Consider the following 4,680-nt stretch of genomic DNA (forward strand, 5'->3'; position numbering starts at 1 on the left):
CGCGCCCGCGCTGCGTCAGTCGCCCACGGCGGCAGCGGCTGCTGCCCCGCGATCGCTAAGGAATGCGGCGACTCCGCATAACCGCGGGGTCAGAGGTCACGGCTCCGGCGTCCGCTTTCCCGCTCTGCTGAGGGACCGAGACAGGACCGGCGGCGGGGCGGGAGGGCGAGACGCGGCTTTTCCTTCGGCGCCCGGGTGTGTGCGTGTCTGCCGTGGGTGTGTGTGAGTGTGTGTGAAGAGTGAGGAGGGGGAGTGTGGGTTTTTTTTTTTTTTTGAACAAAAACAAACCGAAAGGACAGCTGGGAGTCGTAGTCCCAGCGGCCTCTCTCGCCTCCCCCGCTCCGGAAGAATATGGCCGTGTGAAGCGCGTGGACCACACTTCCCGGCGTGCCCCGCGGCCCCCTTCCGCTCTCCCTCTGGCGTCCTCCGCCTAGCACCGACCTCAGCTAGGAACGGGGACGGATGGCTGTTCGCGGAAAGGGCTGAGTGGAGTCTCGCGAGGTGCGGGAACTGGCTGGGTGCCTGAGGGATTCTGGGAGGCGATGCTGGGAAGGGGCGGTGGCTGGGCTCCCCCGGCCGCCCTTAACCCTTTCGGTGCTTTTTGCCTTAGGACCTCCGGGCGGGTGCGGGTGGGAAGTGAAGATGGGGAGCTCGACCTATATGGTTCTCACCTATACTTCTCGTAGGGGACGAGAGGCAGGACTTTCCCTTTAGGTCCCCCGTAAATGACTCACTGCCACATAATAACGAGACAGAAAGACCCTCATACCAGTAAAACGGTTATTCCACGGTTGATGGACTTCGACGGTTCCTCATTTCCTCCTGTGCTTTCAGGCCGCTGTTTATTTGCAGAGCCTGCACCCGCAGCCTAGAGCGTTCTTACCACTTGAGGAACTTGGTGATACGTTGACGGGTCGCGTAAAGGACTCGGACTCTGGGGCCATACTGACCAGAATGCACCTGAGTGCGTTTTTAGAGGCAGTACCCTGGAGAGAACTCAGGCCCTGGAGTCCAACGGACCTAGACTGGAATCTTGGCTGAGTCACTCCCTGGCTGTCCACTCAACCTGAGCCTGTTTTCTGATCTGCATTTGTCTTGTATTTCATGGCATTATTGGAATTAAAATTAACATAAAATTCTTGACAGATTGGAAGAGGATGTGAAGGGAGATCTTGACATTATTAGGTTCGCATGATTTGGCGTCTGGCATAGAGCAAATGTTTAATAAATGGTGGCTGTTACTACCAGGTGAGAGACAATGGGCAATGTACTTAGCCTCTCTGAGCCTTAGTTTCAGAACCTGAAATGAAATTGAGAGCGCCCAGCACATAGGTTTTCTGTACCTATAGGTTCAGTCGTTGTCCAGAAACATTTCTAGATTCCATCCTGAGTTGGATTGATGCCAGCTCTTAAAAAATGTGAAGGCAGGATCAGTGGCCACATTTAAAGGTTTCCCTGGGTGAGGAAACACACCCTCCACTCCCTAATGTTAACAGGTAGCAAGAGCCAGTATTGATAGGAGACCATTATGGTGTAGCCCAAACTCTAATGCCAAGGGGTTCAATGTTCTGCTTCTAATACTGGTCACAGAAAACTTTTGAGTCTGGTAAGCAAAATCCTACAAAGGGAAAAGACTGCAAAGTTAGAGTAAGACACCTCTTAAAATCTCTCTAGCTCTACCCTGAGAGAAAGGAGGAACTACCGTCCCCCAAAAAACTGTTTGACTTGATTTTTTACAAAGGATTTTTAGCTTTTTTTTTTTTTCCCAATCTACAACTGATACAGTACTCTTTGGCAAGTCATTTGGCTTCTTTCAGATGTCTTCTGAAGTAGCTTTACTCCCCTCTGACCTACAGGGAATAACTGAAATTTACATGTTTAATACAGGCACTGTGGTAGACAGAGTTTGGCTCTGTTGCCCAGGCTGGAGTGCAGTGGCGTGATCTTGCCTCACTGTAACCTCTGCCTTCCGGGTTCATGCAATCCTCCTGCCTCAGCCTCCCAAGTAGCTGGAATTACAGGCATGTGCTACAGCACCCAGCTGATTTTTGTATTTTTAGTAGAGACAGGGTTTCCCCATGTTGGCCAGGCTTGTCTTGAATTCCTGACCTCAGGTGTGAATTCCTGACCTCCGCCCATCTCAGCCTCCCAAAGTGCTGAGTTTACAGGTGTGAGCCACCGTGCCCAGCCAGCATTCTTTGGCAAAAGATACTTTGCCAGTGGAAATAAAGCCCTTAAAATAAGATGATTCTGTATTATCTGCGTGACTCCAATGTTATCACACGAACCCTTAAGAGCAGAAGAGGGAGGCAAAAGAGATGTCTTGGAGAGATGAAGCAGAAGAATTAAATTCAAAGTATGAGAGGAGCTCAGCCCACTGTTGCTGGCTTTGAAAGTGGCCACAAGCCAGGGAATCCAGGCAGCCTCTAAAAGCTGAGAGGAAGTCCTGCCAAGAGCCAGCAAGGAAATGGGGACTTCAGTCCTATAACCTCACAGAGCTGAATTCTGACAACCTGAATGAACTTGGGAACAGATTACACCCCCTCCCCAACTCTCCAGAAAGGAATATAGACACCTTGATTTCAGCCTTGTGACACTGGAAGCAGAGAATCCGCTGAGCCATGGAATCCAGGCGTCAGGCCCACAAGAAGTGTGAAACAGAATTGAATATTGTTTTATGACACTAAATCTGTGATAACGTCTTACAGCCCCAAAAGAAAGCTAATACAGGCATTATGGGAACACCTTTCTTTCAGCAAACACTGCCTGACTTCAGTTGGGTCAAACCATGGGGGAATCCAGATGTGAGTATTTCAAGGTCTCTGCCCTTGCAGAATTAAACAGAAACAAATAACAACATCATAGTTAAGTGTGAAAACAGAGTATGTTCAGAGAACTGTACAGATGTGTTAGAAAGTTGGCTTTAGTCATTAAGCCTTAAGTAGATGTGATTTTTTAAAGTTAATGAGATTCATGAGTTTATTTTCTTGTCAGAAGCACCAGCAGACAAAACAGTTGGTGTGTGTTTTTCTGTTTTTAATCACAGTGCTTTTATTGTAGATTATCTTCAGAAGTTAGTGCAGGTGGCATGTGGAACATAAACAGGACGGATACTCAACCCTGCCTAGTTTGGGGATGAGTCACTGTTTTCAAACTGCACAGTTATGAGCAAAGTGCATATTCAAGAACCAAGTTAACAGGCCACCAGCCGACACCCAGGAATTCCCAGCGGGACACATATATCCCATGAACTGCACTGCAAAATAATATATTATCATTTGCTCTGCACACCAGCAGGCCTGGGTTTGAATCTCTGCAGTCTTTCTCCATCCAGCTCTGTGGCCTTGGGCAAGTTACGAAACCTCTCACTCACTCAGTGCCGTCATTTGGACAGCAGGGTACGTAGCAAATCCAAAGAATGGAACTGAGATTAAATGAGATCTTTGTAAAGTGCCTAGCACATAGTAGATACTCACTAAATACCAGCCCTCTTTGCCTCCAAAAAGTGTTAGTGTCTACAGTGTAAAATGTGCCTCATTGTTTATACTTTGGGTGAACCAAACCTTGGAACAGGGTTTGCTCCTGTAGCAAATGTTCTCACTCAATAATATTATCCCCATTTTCAAATGAAGCTGAGGTTCAGAGAGGTCAGATTACCTCCCCTGGGTCCAGATGATTAAATGAGATTACATTTGCTAAATAAACTTCCAGTATAGCAGATGATCAGTAGGTGTATAGCTCTCCTTGTCCCTCCCACATTTAATTTCTTCATGTGACTTTGGTTTAGTGATTGTGTTCATGCTACTATCTTTGGTTTCATCATCATATCCCCAATGCCTGGCACAGCCCTGGCACATTTGTAGGCACCCAATCTGTTGAATAAATGACCCAATCTCAATAATTACTTTATTGGAGAAACTCTCTGAAGACTAATTTCCCTTTGAATGAAGCCCAAACAATGTTTGGAACCTGCTCAGGGAGAATCGGGAAAGACTAAGACAAGATTTCACCCAAATGTATCTGTGCAAGTTATAAAGATGCTCATGGATAGAGAGCATGACTTCAGCTGGGTGTGGTAGCATGTGCCTATAGTCCCAGCTACTCAGGAGGATCAGGCAGGAGGATCATTTGAGCCAAAGAGTTTGAGACTGCAGTGAGCTATGGTTGTGTCATTGCACTCCAGCTTGGGTGACAGAGCAAGACCCTGTATAGGAGACTTCATGACCTCATTATTGTCATTAAGTCACAGAATCTGCCCACATGATGGGCAGCCCTAACTCGTAGCTCACCTTCCATTCACCATCATTTAAATCCTGCTGTTCAGTCTCCCAGTAGGGAGGACAACGTGTTTAAATTACCAGAATCTCTTTTTCGTTTGTTTGAGACAGGGTCTCTCTGTTGCCTAGACTTGAGTGCAATGGTGCAATCTCAGCTCATTGTAGCCTTGACTTCCTGGGCTGAAGTAATCCTCCCACCTCAGCCTCTCAAAGTGCTGGGATTGCAGGCATGAGCCCCAAGCCTGGCAACAAAATGTCAATAATGGTTACCTCTGGATTGTAAGACTATGGGCAACTTTTGATTGTCTTTTTTCTTTTCTTTTCTTTTTTTTTTTTTTTTTGAGACAAAGTCTCACTCTGTCACCCAGACTGGAGTGCAGTGGCATGATCATGGCTCACTGCA

This window comes from Colobus angolensis, unplaced genomic scaffold, assembly GCF_000951035.1.
Source record: "Colobus angolensis palliatus isolate OR3802 unplaced genomic scaffold, Cang.pa_1.0 Scaffold114, whole genome shotgun sequence".
NCBI lineage: Eukaryota > Metazoa > Chordata > Mammalia > Primates > Cercopithecidae > Colobus > Colobus angolensis.